The following is a 17381-nucleotide window of genomic DNA, read 5'->3' on the forward strand; positions in this document are numbered from 1 at the left end:
CCGCGCGGTTACAATTTCTGCTCAAAATCTGACGTTCTGCAATTCACTCAAAAATGTTGGCAAACTGTTTCAAGTGATCCCCTGAAATATTTTTAGGTGGAAACAGATGGGTTTTTATCATCGGAAACAGAATTAGCCCTCGACGTCTGAACAACTTTTTTTGAAAAAATCCCTAAGGCGCGCGGTCACAATTTCTTCTCAAAATCGGACGTTCTGCAATTCACTCAAAAATGTTGGCAAACTGTTGCAAGTGATCCCCTGAAATGTTTTTCGGTGGAAACAGATGGGTTTTTATCATCGGAAACAGAATTAGCCCTTGACGTCTCAACAACTTTTTTTGAAAAAATCCCTAAGCCGCGCGGTCACAATTTCTGCTCAAAATCTGACGTTCTGCAATTCACAGAAAAGTGTTGGCAAACTGTTGCAAGTGATCCCCTGAAATGTTTTTCGGTGGAAACAGATGGGTTTTTATCATCGGAAACAGAAATAGCCCTCGACGTCAGAACAACTTTTTTGGAAAAAATCCCTAAGCCGCACGGTCACAATTTCTGCTCAAAATCTGATGTTCTGCAATTCACAGAAAAGTGTTGGCAAACTGTTGCAAGTGATCCCCTGAAATGTTTTTCGGTGGAAACAGATGGGTTTTTATCATCGGAAACAGAATTAGCCCTCGACGTCTGAACAACTTTTTTTGAAAAAATCCCTAAGCCGCGCGGTCACAATTTCTTCTCAAAATCGGACGTTCTGCAATTCACTCAAAAATGTTGGCAAACTGTTGCAAGTGATCCCCTGAAATGTTTTTCGGTGGAAACAGATGGGTTTTTAACATCGGAAACAGAATTAGCCCGCGACGTCTGAACAACCTTTTTTTAAAAAAATCCCTAAGCCGCGCGGTCATAATTTCTTCTCAAAATCTGACGTTCTGCAATTCACTCAAAAATGTTGGCAAACTGTTGCAAGTGATCCCCTGAAATGTTTTTCGGTGGAAACAGATGGGTTTTTATCATCGGAAACAGAATTAGCCCTCGACGTCTGAACAACTTTTTTTGAAAAAATCCCTAAGCCGCGCGGTCACAATTTCTTCTCAAAATCTGACGTTCTGCAATTCACAGAAAAGTGTTGGCAAACTGTTGCAAGTGATCCCCTGAAATGTTTTTCGGTGGAAACAGATGGGTTTTTAACATCGGAAACAGAATTAGCCCGCGACGTCTGAACAACCTTTTTTTGAAAAAATCCCTAAGCCGCGCGGTCATAATTTCTTCTCAAAATCTGACGTTCTGCAATTCACTCAAAAATGTTGGCAAACTGTTGCAAGTGATCCCCTGAAATGTTTTTCGGTGGAAACAGATGGGTTTTTATCATCGGAAACAGAATTAGCCCTCGACGTCTGAACAACTTTTTTTGAAAAAATCCCTAAGCCGCGCGGTCACAATTTCTTCTCAAAATCTGACGTTCTGCAATTCACTGAAAAATGTTGGCAAAGTGTTGCAAGTGATCTCCTCAAATATTTTTCGGTGGAAACAGATGGCTTTTTATCATCGGGAACAGAAATAGCCCTTGACGTCTGAACAACTTTTTTTGAAAAAATCCCTAAACTGCGCGGTCACAATTTCTTCTCAAAATCTGACGTTCTGCAATTCTCCCAAAAATGTTGGCAAACTGTTGCAAGTGATCCCCTGAAATGTTTTTCGGTGGAAACAGATGGGTTTTTATCATCGGAAACAGAATTAGCCCTCGACGTATGAACAACTTTTTTGGAAAAAATCCCTAAGCCGCACGGTCACAATTTCTGCTCAAAATCTGACGTTCTGCAATTCACAGAAAAGTGTTGGCAAACTGTTGCAAGTGATCCCCTGAAATGTTTTTCGGTGGAAACAAATGGTTTTTTAACATCGGAAACAGAATTAGCCCGCGACGTCTGAACAACTTTTTTTGAAAAAATCCCTAAGCCGCGCGGTCATAATTTCTGCTCAAAATCTGATGTTCTGCAATTCACAGAAAAGTGTTGGCAAACTGTTGCAAGTGATCCCGTGAAATGTTTTTCGGTGGAAACAGATGGGTTTTTATCATCGGAAACAGAATTAGCCCTCGACGTCTGAACAACTTTTTTTGAAAAAATCCCTAAGCCGCGCGGTCACAATTTCTTCTCAAAATCTGACGTTCTGCAATTCACTGAAAAATGTTGGCAAAGTGTTGCAAGTGATCTCCTGAAATATTTTTCGGTGGAAACAGATGGGTTTTTATCATCGGAAACAGAATTAGCCCTTGACGTCTGAACAACTTTTTTTGAAAAAATCCCTAAGGCGCGCGGTCACAATTTCTGCTCAAAATCTGACGTTCTGCAATTCACAGAAAAGTGTTGGCAAACTGTTGCAAGTGATCCCCTGAAATGTTTTTCGGTGGAAACAGATGGGTTTTTAACATCGGAAACAGAATTAGCCCGCGACGTCTGAACAACCTTTTTTAAAAAAAATCCCTAAGCCGCGCGGTCATAATTTCTTCTCAAAATCTGACGTTCTGCAATTCACTCAAAAATGTTGGCAAACTGTTGCAAGTGATCCCCTGAAATGTTTTTCGGTGGAAACAGATGGGTTTTTATCATCGGAAACAGAATTAGCCCTCGACGTCTGAACAACTTTTTTTGAAAAAATCCCTAAGCCGCTCGGTCACAATTTCTTCTCAAAATCGGACGTTCTGCAATTCACTCAAAAATGTTGGCAAACTGTTGCAAGTGATCCCCTGAAATGTTTTTCGGTGGAAACAGATGGGTTTTTATCATCGGAAACAGAATTAGCCCTTGACGTCTGAACAACTTTTTTTGAAAAAATCCCTAAGCCGCACGGTCACAATTTCTGCTCAAAATCTGACGTTCTGCAATTCACAGAAAAGTGTTGGCAAACTGTTGCAAGTGATCCCCTGAAATGTTTTTCGGTGGAAACAGATGGGTTTTTAACATCGGAAACAGAATTAGCCCGCGACGTCTGAACAACTTTTTTTGAAAAAATCCCTAAGCCGCGCGGTCATAATTTCTGCTCAAAATCTGATGTTCTGCAATTCACAGAAAAGTGTTGGCAAACTGTTGCAAGTGATCCCGTGAAATGTTTTTCGGTGGAAACAGATGGGTTTTTATCATCGGAAACAGAATTAGCCCTCGACGTCTGAACAACTTTTTTTGAAAAAATCCCTAAGCCGCGCGGTCACAATTTCTTCTCAAAATCTGACGTTCTGCAATTCACTGAAAAATGTTGGCAAAGTGTTGCAAGTGATCTCCTGAAATATTTTTCGGTGGAAACAGATGGGTTTTTATCATCGGAAACAGAATTAGCCCTTGACGTCTGAACAACTTTTTTTGAAAAAATCCCTAAGCCGCGCGGTCAAAATTTCTGCTCAAAATCTGACGTTCTGCAATTCACAGAAAAGTGTTGGCAAACTGTTGCAAGTGATCCCCTGAAATGTTTTTCGGTGGAAACAGATGGGTTTTTATCATCGGAAACAGAAATAGCCCTCGACGTCAGAACAACTTTTTTTGAAAAAATCCCTAAGCCGCGCGGTCACAATTTCATCTCAAAATCGGACGTTCTGCAATTCACTCAAAAATGTTGGCAAACTGTTGCAAGTGATCCCCTGAAATGTTTTTCGGTGGAAACAGATGGGTTTTTATCATCGGAAACAGAATTAGCCCTTGACGTCTGAACAACTTTTTTTGGAAAAATCCCTAAGCCGCACGGTCACAATTTCTGCTCAAAATCTGACGTTCTGCAATTCACTCAAAAATGTTGGCAAACTGTTGCAAGTGATCCCCTGAAATGTTTTTCGGTGGAAACAGATGGGTTTTTATCATCAGAAACAGAATTAGCCCTCGACGTCTGAACAACTTTTTTAAAAAAAATCCCTAAGCCGCGCGGTCACAATTTCTTCTCAAAATCTGACGTTCTGCAATTCACTGAAAAGTGTTGGCAAAGTGTTGCAAGTGATCCCCTCAAATATTTTTCGGTGGAAACAGATGGGTTTTTATCATCGGGAACAGAAATAGCCCTTGACGTCTGAACAACTTTTTTTGAAAAAATCCCTAAGCCGCGCTCACAATTTCTTCTCAAAATCTGACGTTCTGCAATTCTCCCAAAAATGTTGGCAAACTGTTGCAAGTGATCCCCTGAAATGTTTTTCGGTGGAAACAGATGGGTTTTTATCATCGGAAACAGAATTAGCCCGCGACGTCTGAACAACTTTTTTTGAAAAAATCCCTAAGCCGCGCGGTCACAATTTCTTCTCAAAATCTGACGTTCTGCAATTCACTGAAAAATGTTGGCAAAGTGTTGCAAGTGATCTCCTGAAATATTTTTCGGTGGAAACAGATGGGTTTTTATCATCGGAAACAGAATTAGCCCTTGACGTCTGAACAACTTTTTTTGAAAAAATCCCTAAGCCGCGCGGTCACAATTTCTGCTCAAAATCTGACGTTCTGCAATTCACTCAAAAATGTTGGCAAACTGTTTCAAGTGATCCCCTGAAATATTTTTAGGTGGAAACAAATGGGTTTTTATCATCGGAAACAGAATTAGCCCTTGACGTCTGAACAACTTTTTTTGAAAAAATCCCTAAGCCGCGCGGTCACAATTTCTTCTCAAAATTGGACGTTCTGCAATTCACTCAAAAATGTTGGCAAACTGTTGCAAGTGATCCCCTGAAATGTTTTTCGGTGGAAACAGATGGGTTTTTATCATCGGAAACAGAATTAGCCCTTGACGTCTGAACAACTTTTTTTGAAAAAATCCCTAAGCCGCACGGTCACAATTTCTGCTCAAAATCTGACGTTCTGCAATTCACAGAAAAGTGTTGGCAAACTGTTGCAAGTGATCCCCTGAAATGTTTTTCGGTGGAAACAGATGGGTTTTTAACATCGGAAACAGAATTAGCCCGCGACGTCTGAACAACTTTTTTTGAAAAAATCCCTAAGCCGCGCGGTCACAATTTCTTCTCAAAATCTGACGTTCTGCAATTCACTGAAAAATGTTGGCAAAGTGTTGCAAGTGATCTCCTCAAATATTTTTCGGTGGAAACAGATGGGTTTTTATCATCGGGAACAGAAATAGCCCTTGACGTCTGAACAACTTTTTTTGAAAAAATCCCTAAGCCGCGCGGTCACAATTTCCTCTCAAAATCTGACGTTCTGCAATTCTTCCAAAAATGTTGGCAAACTGTTGCAAGTGATCCCCTGAAATGTTTTTCGGTGGAAACAGATGGGTTTTTATCATCGGAAACAGAATTAGCCCTCGACGTCTGAACAACTTTTTTTGAAAAAATCCCTAAGCCGCGCGGTCACAATTTCTTCTCAAAATCTGACGTTCTGCAATTCACTGAAAAATGTTGGCAAAGTGTTGCAAGTGATCTCCTGAAATATTTTTCCGTGGAAACAGATGGGTTTTTATCATCGGAAACAGAATTAGCCCTTGACGTCTGAACAACTTTTTTTGAAAAAATCCCTAAGCCGCGCGGTCACAATTTCTTCTCAAAATCTGACGTTCTGCAATTCACTCAAAAATGTTGGCAAACTGTTGCAAGTGATCCCCTGAAATGTTTTTCGGTGGAAACAGATGGGTTTTTATCATCGGAAACAGAATTAGCCCTTGACGTCTGAACAACTTTTTTTGAAAAAATCCCTAAGCCGCACGGTCACAATTTCTGCTCAAAATCTGACGTTCTGCAATTCACAGAAAAGTGTTGGCAAACTGTTGCAAGTGATCCCCTGAAATGTTTTTCGGTGGAAACAGATGGGTTTTTAACATCGGAAACAGAATTAGCCCGCGACGTCTGAAGAACTTTTTTTGAAAAAATCCCTAAGCCGCGCGGTCATAATTTCTTCTCAAAATCTGACGTTCTGCAATTCACTCAAAAATGTTGGCAAACTGTTGCAAGTGATCCCCTGAAATGTTTTTCGGTGGAAACAGATGGGTTTTTATCATCAGAAACATAATTAGCCCTCGACGTCAGAACAACTTTTTTGGAAAAAATCCCTAAGCCGCGCGGTCACAATTTCTTCTAAAAATCTGACGTTCTGCAATTCACTGAAAAATGTTGGCAAAGTGTTGCAAGTGATCTCCTGAAATATTTTTCGGTGGAAACAGATGGGTTTTTATCATCGGGAACAGAAATAGCCCTTGACGTCTGAACAACTTTTTTTGAAAAAATCCCTAAGCCGCGCGGTCACAATTTCTTCTCAAAATCTGACGTTCTGCAATTCTCCCAAAAATGTTGGCAAACTGTTGCAAGTGATCCCCTGAAATGTTTTTCGGTGGAAACAGATGGGTTTTTATCATCGGAAACAGAATTAGCCCTCGACGTCTGAACAACTTTTTTTGAAAAAATCCCTAAGCCGCGCGGTCACAATTTCTTCTCAAAATCTGACGTTCTGCAATTCACAGAAAAGTGTTGGCAAACTGTTGCAAGTGATCCCCTGAAATGTTTTTCGGTGGAAACAGATGGGTTTTTAACATCGGAAACAGAATTAGCCCTCGACGTCAGAACAACTTTTTTGGAAAAAATCCCTAAGCCGCACGGTTACAATTTCTGCTCAAAATCTGACGTTCTGCAATTCACTCAAAAATGTTGGCAAACTGTTTCAAGTGATCCCCTGAAATATTTTTAGGTGGAAACAGATGGGTTTTTATCATCGGAAACAGAATTAGCCCTCGACGTCTGAACAACTTTTTCTGAAAAAATCCCTAAGCCGCGCGGTCACAATTTCTTCTAAAAATCTGACGTTCTGCAATTCACTGAAAAATGTTGGCAAAGTGTTGCAAGTGATCTCCTGAAATATTTTTCGGTGGAAACAGATGTGTTTTTATCATCGGGAACAGAAATAGCCCTTGACGTCTGAACAACTTTTTTTGAAAAAATCCCTAAGCCGCGCGGTCACAATTTCTTCTCAAAATCTGACGTTCTGCAATTCTCCCAAAAATGTTGGCAAACTGTGGCAAGTGATCCCCTGAAATGTTTTTCAGTGGAAACAGATGGGTTTTTATCATCGGAAACAGAATTAGCCCTCGACGTCTGAACAACTTTTTTTGAAAAAATCCCCAAGCCGCGCGGTCACAATTTCTTCTCATATTCTGACGTTCTGCAATTCACTCAAAAATGTTGGCAAACTGTTGCAAGTGATCCCCTGAAATGTTTTTTGGTGGAAACAGATGGGTTTTTATCATCGGAAACAGAATTAGCCCTTGACGTCTGAACAACTTTTTTTGAAAAAATCCCTAAGCCGCACGGTCACAATTTCTGCTCAAAATCTGACGTTCTGCAATTCACAGAAAAGTGTTGGCAAACTGTTGCAAGTGATCCCCTGAAATGTTTTTTGGTGGAAACAGATGGGTTTTTATCATCGGAAACAGAATTAGCCCTCGACGTCTGAACAACTTTTTTTGAAAAAATCCCTAAGCCGCGCGGTCACAATTTCTTCTAAAAATCTGACGTTCTGCAATTCACTGAAAAATGTTGGCAAACTGTTGCAAGTGATCCCCTGAAATGTTTTTCAGTGGAAACAGATGGGTTTTTATCATCGGAAACAGAATTAGCCCTCGACGTCTGAACAACTTTTTTTGAAAAAATCCCTAAGCCGCGCGGTCACAATTTCTTCTCATATTCTGACGTTCTGCAATTCACTGAAAAATGTTGGCAAACTGTTGCAAGTGATCTCCTGAAATATTTTTCGGTGGAAACAGATGGGTTTTTATCATCGGGAACAGAAATAGCCCTTGACGTCTGAACAACTTTTTTTGAAAAAATCCCTAAGCCGCGCGGTCACAATTTCTTCTCAAAATCTGACGTTCTGCAATTCTCCCAAAAATGTTGGCAAACTGTTGCAAGTGATCCCCTGAAATGTTTTTCGGTGGAAACAGATGGGTTTTTATCATCGGAAACAGAATTAGCCCTCGACGTCTGAACAACTTTTTTTGAAAAAATCCCTAAGCCGCGCGGTCACAATTTCTTCTCAAAATCTGACGTTCTGCAATTCACAGAAAAGTGTTGGCAAACTGTTGCAAGTGATCCCCTGAAATGTTTTTCGGTGGAAACAGATGGGTTTTTAACATCGGAAACAGAATTAGCCCTCGACGTCAGAACAACTTTTTTGGAAAAAATCCCTAAGCCGCACGGTTACAATTTCTGCTCAAAATCTGACGTTCTGCAATTCACTCAAAAATGTTGGCAAACTGTTTCAAGTGATCCCCTGAAATATTTTTAGGTGGAAACAGATGGGTTTTTATCATCGGAAACAGAATTAGCCCTCGACGTCTGAACAACTTTTTTTGAAAAAATCCCTAAGCCGCGCGGTCACAATTTCTTCTCAAAATCGGACGTTCTGCAATTCACTCAAAAATGTTGGCAAACTGTTGCAAGTGATCCCCTGAAATGTTTTTCGGTGGAAACAGATGGGTTTTTATCATCGGAAACAGAATTAGCCCTTGACGTCTGAACAACTTTTTTTGAAAAAATCCCTAAGCCGCACGGTCACAATTTCTGCTCAAAATCTGACGTTCTGCAATTCACAGAAAAGTGTTGGCAAACTGTTGCAAGTGATCCCTTGAAATGTTTTTCGGTGGAAACAGATGGGTCTTTAACATCGGAAACAGAATTAGCCCGCGACGTCTGAACAACCTTTTTTTGAAAAAATCCCTAAGCCGCGCGGTCATAATTTCTTCTCAAAATCTGACGTTCTGCAATTCACTCAAAAATGTTGGCAAACTGTTGCAAGTGATCCCCTGAAATGTTTTTCGGTGGAAACAGATGGGTTTTTATCATCGGAAACAGAATTAGCCCTCGACGTCTGAACAACTTTTTCTGAAAAAATCCCTAAGCCGCGCGGTCACAATTTCTTCTAAAAATCTGACGTTCTGCAATTCACTGAAAAATGTTGGCAAAGTGTTGCAAGTGATCTCCTGAAATATTTTTCGGTGGAAACAGATGTGTTTTTATCATCGGGAACAGAAATAGCCCTTGACGTCTGAACAACTTTTTTTGAAAAAATCCCTAAGCCGCGCGGTCACAATTTCTTCTCAAAATCTGACGTTCTGCAATTCTCCCAAAAATGTTGGCAAACTGTGGCAAGTGATCCCCTGAAATGTTTTTCAGTGGAAACAGATGGGTTTTTATCATCGGAAACAGAATTAGCCCTCGACGTCTGAACAACTTTTTTTGAAAAAATCCCCAAGCCGCGCGGTCACAATTTCTTCTCATATTCTGACGTTCTGCAATTCACTCAAAAATGTTGGCAAACTGTTGCAAGTGATCCCCTGAAATGTTTTTTGGTGGAAACAGATGGGTTTTTATCATCGGAAACAGAATTAGCCCTTGACGTCTGAACAACTTTTTTTGAAAAAATCCCTAAGCCGCACGGTCACAATTTCTGCTCAAAATCTGACGTTCTGCAATTCACAGAAAAGTGTTGGCAAACTGTTGCAAGTGATCCCCTGAAATGTTTTTTGGTGGAAACAGATGGGTTTTTATCATCGGAAACAGAATTAGCCCTCGACGTCTGAACAACTTTTTTTGAAAAAATCCCTAAGCCGCGCGGTCACAATTTCTTCTAAAAATCTGACGTTCTGCAATTCACTGAAAAATGTTGGCAAACTGTTGCAAGTGATCCCCTGAAATGTTTTTCAGTGGAAACAGATGGGTTTTTATCATCGGAAACAGAATTAGCCCTCGACGTCTGAACAACTTTTTTTGAAAAAATCCCCAAGCCGCGCGGTCACAATTTCTTCTCATATTCTGACGTTCTGCAATTCACTCAAAAATGTTGGCAAACTGTTGCAAGTGATCCCCTGAAATGTTTTTCGGTGGAAACAGATGGGTTTTTAACATCGGAAACAGAATTAGCCCGCGACGTCTGAAGAACTTTTTTTGAAAAAATCCCTAAGCCGCGCGGTCATAATTTCTTCTCAAAATCTGACGTTCTGCAATTCACTCAAAAATGTTGGCAAACTGTTGCAAGTGATCCCCTGAAATGTTTTTCGGTGGAAACAGATGGGTTTTTATCATCGGAAACAGAATTAGCCCTCGACGTCTGAACAACTTTTTCTGAAAAAATCCCTAAGCCGCGCGGTCACAATTTCTTCTAAAAATCTGACGTTCTGCAATTCACTGAAAAATGTTGGCAAAGTGTTGCAAGTGATCTCCTGAAATATTTTTCGGTGGAAACAGATGGGTTTTTATCATCGGGAACAGAAATAGCCCTTGACGTCTGAACAACTTTTTTTGAAAAAATCCCTAAGCCGCGCGGTCACAATTTCTTCTCAAAATCTGACGTTCTGCAATTCTCCCAAAAATGTTGGCAAACTGTTGCAAGTGATCCCCTGAAATGTTTTTCAGTGGAAACAGATGGGTTTTTATCATCGGAAACAGAATTAGCCCTCGACGTCTGAACAACTTTTTTTGAAAAAATCCCCAAGCCGCGCGGTCACAATTTCTTCTCATATTTTGACGTTCTGCAATTCACTCAAAAATGTTGACAAACTGTTGCAAGTGATCCCCTGAAATGTTTTTCGGTGGAAACAGATGGGTTTTTATCATCGGAAACATAATTAGCCCTCGACGTCAGAACAACTTTTTTTGAAAAAATCCCTAAGCCGCGCGGTCACAATTTCTTCTCAAAATCTGACGTTCTGCAATTCACTCAAAAATGTTGGCAAACTGTTGCAAGTGATCCCCTGAAATGTTTTTCGGTGGAAACAGATGGGTTTTTATCATCGGAAACAGAATTAGCCCTCGACGTCTGAACAACTTTTTTTGAAAAAATCCCTAAGCCGCGCGGTCATAATTTCTTCTCAAAATCTGACGTTCTGCAATTCACTCAAAAATGTTGGCAAACTGTTGCAAGTGATCCCCTGAAATGTTTTTCGGTGGAAACAGATGGGTTTTTATCATCGGAAACAGCATTAGCCCTCGACGTCTGAACAACTTTTTTTGAAAAAATCCCTAAGCCGCGCGGTCACAATTTCTTCTCAAAATCTGACGTTCTGCAATTCACTGAAAAATGTTGGCAAAGTGTTGCAAGTGATCTCCTGAAATATTTTTCGGTGGAAACAGATGGGTTTTTATCATCGGGAACAGAAATAGCCCTTGACGTCTGAACAACTTTTTTTGAAAAAATCCCTAAGCCGCGCGGTCACAATTTCTGCTCAAAATCTGACGTTCTGCAATTCACAGAAAAGTGTTGGCAAACTGTTGCAAGTGATCCCCTGAAATGTTTTTCGGTGGAAACAGATGGGTTTTTAACATCGGAAACAGAATTAGCCCGCGACGTCTGAACAACCTTTTTTTGAAAAAATCCCTAAGCCGCGCGGTCATAATTTCTTCTCAAAATCTGACGTTCTGCAATTCACTCAAAAATGTTGGCAAACTGTTGCAAGTGATCCCCTGAAATGTTTTTCGGTGGAAACAGATGGGTTTTTATCATCGGAAACAGAATTAGCCCTCGACGTCTGAACAACTTTTTCTGAAAAAATCCCTAAGCCGCGCGGTCACAATTTCTTCTAAAAATCTGACGTTCTGCAATTCACTGAAAAATGTTGGCAAAGTGTTGCAAGTGATCTCCTGAAATATTTTTCGGTGGAAACAGATGGGTTTTTATCATCGGGAACAGAAATAGCCCTTGACGTCTGAACAACTTTTTTTGAAAAAATCCCTAAGCCGCGCGGTCACAATTTCTTCTCAAAATCTGACGTTCTGCAATTCTCCCAAAAATGTTGGCAAACTGTTGCAAGTGATCCCCTGAAATGTTTTTCAGTGGAAACAGATGGGTTTTTATCATCGGAAACAGAATTAGCCCTCGACGTCTGAACAACTTTTTTTGAAAAAATCCCCAAGCCGCGCGGTCACAATTTCTTCTCATATTTTGACGTTCTGCAATTCACTCAAAAATGTTGACAAACTGTTGCAAGTGATCCCCTGAAATGTTTTTCGGTGGAAACAGATGGGTTTTTATCATCGGAAACATAATTAGCCCTCGACGTCAGAACAACTTTTTTGGAAAAAATCCCTAAGCCGCGCGGTCACAATTTCTTCTCAAAATCTGACGTTCTGCAATTCACTCAAAAATGTTGGCAAAGTGTTGCAAGTGATCTCCTGAAATATTTTTCGGTGGAAACAGATGGGTTTTTATCATCGGAAACAGAATTAGCCCTTGACGTCTGAACAACTTTTTTTGAAAAAATCCCTAAGCCGCGCGGTCACAATTTCTTCTAAAAATCTGACGTTCTGCAATTCACTGAAAAATGTTGGCAAAGTGTTGCAAGTGATCTCCTGAAATATTTTTCGGTGGAAACAGATGGGTTTTTATCATCAGAAACAGAATTAGCCCTTGACGTCTGAACAACTGTTTTTGAAAAAATCCCTAAGCCGCGCGGTCACAATTTCTGCTCAAAATCTGACGTTCTGCAATTCACAGAAAAGTGTTGGCAAACTGTTGCAAGTGATCCCCTGAAATGTTTTTCGGTGGAAACAGATGGGTTTTTATCATCGGAAACAGAAATAGCCCTCGACGTCAGAACAACTTTTTTGGAAAAAATCCCTAAGCCGCGCGGTTACAATTTCTGCTCAAAATCTGACGTTCTGCAATTCACTCAAAAATGTTGGCAAACTGTTTCAAGTGATCCCCTGAAATATTTTTAGGTGGAAACAGATGGGTTTTTATCATCGGAAACAGAATTAGCCCTCGACGTCTGAACAACTTTTTTTGAAAAAATCCCTAAGCCGCGCGGTCACAATTTCTTCTCAAAATCGGACGTTCTGCAATTCACTCAAAAATGTTGGCAAACTGTTGCAAGTGATCCCCTGAAATGTTTTTCGGTGGAAACAGATGGGTTTTTATCATCGGAAACAGAATTAGCCCTTGACGTCTGAACAACTTTTTTTGAAAAAATCCCTAATCCGCACGGTCACAATTTCTGCTCAAAATCTGACGTTCTGCAATTCACAGAAAAGTGTTGGCAAACTGTTGCAAGTGATCCCTTGAAATGTTTTTCGGTGGAAACAGATGGGTTTTTAACATCGGAAACAGAATTAGCCCGCGACGTCTGAACAACCTTTTTTTGAAAAAATCCCTAAGCCGCGCGGTCATAATTTCTTCTCAAAATCTGACGTTCTGCAATTCACTCAAAAATGTTGGCAAACTGTTGCAAGTGATCCCCTGAAATGTTTTTCGGTGGAAACAGATGGGTTTTTATCATCGGAAACAGAATTAGCCCTCGACGTCTGAACAACTTTTTTTGAAAAAATCCCTAAGCCGCGCGGTCACAATTTCTTCTCAAAATCTGACGTTCTGCAATTCACTGAAAAATGTTGGCAAAGTGTTGCAAGTGATCTCCTGAAATATTTTTCGGTGGAAACAGATGGGTTTTTATCATTGGGAACAGAAATAGCCCTTGACGTCTGAACAACTTTTTTTGAAAAAATCCCTAAGCCGCGCGGTCACAATTTCTTCTCAAAATCTGACGTTCTGCAATTCTCCCAAAAATGTTGGCAAACTGTTGCAAGTGATCCCCTGAAATGTTTTTCAGTGGAAACAGATGGGTTTTTATCATCGGAAACAGAATTAGCCCTCGACGTCTGAACAACTTTTTTGGAAAAAATCCCTAAGCCGCGCGGTCACAATTTCTTCTCAAAATCTGACGTTCTGCAATTCACTCAAAAATGTTGGCAAACTGTTTCAAGTGATCCCCTGAAATATTTTTAGGTGGAAACAGATGGGTTTTTATCATCGGAAACAGAATTAGCCCTTGACGTCTGAACAACTTTTTTTTGAAAAAATCCCTAAACCGCGCGGTCACAATTTCTTCTCAAAATCGGACGTTCTGCAATTTACTCAAAAATGTTGGCAAACTGTTGCAAGTGATCCCCTGAAATGTTTTTCGGTGGAAACAGATGGGTTTTTATCATCGGAAACAGAATTAGCCCTTGATGTCTGAACAACTTTTTTTGAAAAAATCCCTAAGCCGCACGGTCACAATTTCTGCTCAAAATCTGACGTTCTGCAATTCACTCAAAAATGTTGGCAAACTGTTTCAAGTGATCCCCTGAAATATTTTTAGGTGGAAACAGATGGGTTTTTATCATCGGAAACAGAATTAGCCCTCGACGTCTGAACAACTTTTTTTGAAAAAATCCCTAAGCCGCGCGGTCACAATTTCTTCTCAAAATCGGACGTTCTGCAATTCACTCAAAAATGTTGGCAAACTGTTGCAAGTGATCCCCTGAAATGTTTTTCGGTGGAAACAGATGGGTTTTTATCATCGGAAACAGAATTAGCCCTTGACGTCTGAACAACTTTTTTTGAAAAAATCCCTAAGCCGCACGGTCACAATTTCTGCTCAAAATCTGACGTTCTGCAATTCACAGAAAAGTGTTGGCAAACTGTTGCAAGTGATCCCTTGAAATGTTTTTCGGTGGAAACAGATGGGTTTTTAACATCGGAAACAGAATTAGCCCGCGACGTCTGAACAACTTTTTTTGAAAAAATCCCTAAGCCGCGCGGTCACAATTTCTTCTCAAAATCTGACGTTCTGCAATTCACTGAAAAATGTTCGCAAAGTGTTGCAAGTGATCTCCTGAAATATTTTTCGGTGGAAACAGATGGGTTTTTATCATTGGGAACAGAAATAGCCGTTGACGTCTGAACAACTTTTTTTGAAAAAATCCCTAAGCCGCGCGGTCACAATTTCTTCTCAAAATCTGACGTTCTGCAATTCTCCCAAAAATCTTGGCAAACTGTTGCAAGTGATCCCCTGAAATGTTTTTCAGTGGAAACAGATGGGTTTTTATCATCGGAAACAGAATTAGCCCTCGACGTCTGAACAACTTTTTTGGAAAAAATCCCTAAGCCGCGCGGTCACAATTTCTTCTCAAAATCTGACGTTCTGCAATTCACTCAAAAATGTTGGCAAACTGTTTCAAGTGATCCCCTGAAATATTTTTAGGTGGAAACAGATGGGTTTTTATCATCGGAAACAGAATTAGCCCGCGACGTCTGAACAACGTTTTTTGAAAAAATCCCTAAGCCGCGCGGTCACAATTTCTTCTCAAAATCGGACGTTCTGCAATTCACTCAAAAATGTTGGCAAACTGTTGCAAGTGATCCCCTGAAATGTTTTTCGGTGGAAACAGATGGGTTTTTATCATCGGAAACAGAATTAGCCCTCGACGTCTGAACAACTTTTTTTGAAAAAATCCCTAAGCCGCGCGGTCACAATTTCTGCTCAAAATCTGACGTTCTGCAATTCACTGAAAAATGTTGGCAAAGTGTTGCAAGTGATCTCCTGAAATATTTTTCGGTGGAAACAGATGGGTTTTTATCATCGGAAACAGAATTAGCCCTTGACGTCTGAACAACTTTTTTTGAAAAAATCCCTAAGCCGCGCGGTCACAATTTCTGCTCAAAATTTGACGTTCTGCAATTCACTCAAAAATGTTGGTAAACTGTTTCAAGTGATCCCCTGAAATATTTTTAGGTGGAAACAAATGGGTTTTTATCATCGGAAACAGAATTAGCCCTTGACATCTGAACAACTTTTTTTGAAAAAATCCCTAAGCCGCGCGGTCACAATTTCTTCTCAAAATCGGACGTTCTGCAATTCACTCAAAAATGTTGGCAAACTGTTGCAAGTGATCCCCTGAAATGTTTTTCGGCGGAAACAGATGGGTTTTTATCATCGGAAACAGAATTAGCCCTTGACGTCTGAACAACTTTTTTTGAGAAAATCCCTAAGCCGCGCGGTCACAATTTCTTCTCAAAATCGGACGTTCTGCAATTCACTCAAAAATGTCGGCAAACTGTTGCAAGTGATCCCCTGAAATGTTTTTTGTGGAAACAGATGGGTTTTTATCATCGGAAACAGAATTAGCCCTTGACGTCTGAACAACTTTTTTTGAAAAAATCCCTAAGCCGCACGGTCACAATTTCTGCTCAAAATCTGACGTTCTGCAATTCACAGAAAAGTGTTGGCAAACTGTTGCAAGTGATCCCCTGAAATGTTTTTCGGTGGAAACAGATGGGTTTTTAACATCGGAAACAGAATTAGCCCGCGACGTCTGAACAACCTTTTTTTGAAAAAATCCCTAAGCCGCGCGGTCATAATTTCTTCTCAAAATCTGACGTTCTGCAATTCACTCAAAAATGTTGGCAAACTGTTGCAAGTGATCCCCTGAAATGTTTTTCAGTGGAAACAGATGGGTTTTTATCATCGGAAACAGAATTAGCCCTCGACGTCTGAACAACTTTTTTTGAAAAAATCCCTAAGCCGCGCGGTCACAATTTCTTCTCAAAATCTGACGTTCTGCAATTCACTGAAAAATGTTCGCAAAGTGTTGCAAGTGATCTCCTGAAATATTTTTCGGTGGAAACAGATGGGTTTTTATCATTGGGAACAGAAATAGCCGTTGACGTCTGAACAACTTTTTTTGAAAAAATCCCTAAGCCGCGCGGTCACAATTTCTTCTCAAAATCTGACGTTCTGCAATTCTCCCAAAAATCTTGGCAAACTGTTGCAAGTGATCCCCTGAAATGTTTTTCAGTGGAAACAGATGGGTTTTTATCATCGGAAACAGAATTAGCCCTCGACGTCTGAACAACTTTTTTGGAAAAAATCCCTAAGCCGCGCGGTCACAATTTCTTCTCAAAATCTGACGTTCTGCAATTCACTCAAAAATGTTGGCAAACTGTTTCAAGTGATCCCCTGAAATATTTTTAGGTGGAAACAGATGGGTTTTTATCATCGGAAACAGAATTAGCCCGCGACGTCTGAACAACGTTTTTTGAAAAAATCCCTAAGCCGCGCGGTCACAATTTCTTCTCAAAATCGGACGTTCTGCAATTCACTCAAAAATGTTGGCAAACTGTTGCAAGTGATCCCCTGAAATGTTTTTCGGTGGAAACAGATGGGTTTTTATCATCGGAAACAGAATTAGCCCTCGACGTCTGAACAACTTTTTTTGAAAAAATCCCTAAGCCGCGCGGTCACAATTTCTGCTCAAAATCTGACGTTCTGCAATTCACTGAAAAATGTTGGCAAAGTGTTGCAAGTGATCTCCTGAAATATTTTTCGGTGGAAACAGATGGGTTTTTATCATCGGAAACAGAATTAGCCCTTGACGTCTAAACAACTTTTTTTGAAAAAATCCCTAAGCCGCGCGGTCACAATTTCTGCTCAAAATCTGACGTTCTGCAATTCACTCAAAAATGTTGGCAAACTGTTTCAAGTGATCCCCTGAAATATTTTTAGGTGGAAACAAATGGGTTTTTATCATCGGAAACAGAATTAGCCCTTGACATCTGAACAACTTTTTTTGAAAAAATCCCTAAGCCGCGCGGTCACAATTTCTTCTCAAAATCG

Source organism: Podarcis vaucheri (assembly GCF_965113315.1).
Source record: "Podarcis vaucheri genome assembly, chromosome: 2".
Classification (NCBI taxonomy): domain Eukaryota; kingdom Metazoa; phylum Chordata; class Lepidosauria; order Squamata; family Lacertidae; genus Podarcis; species Podarcis vaucheri.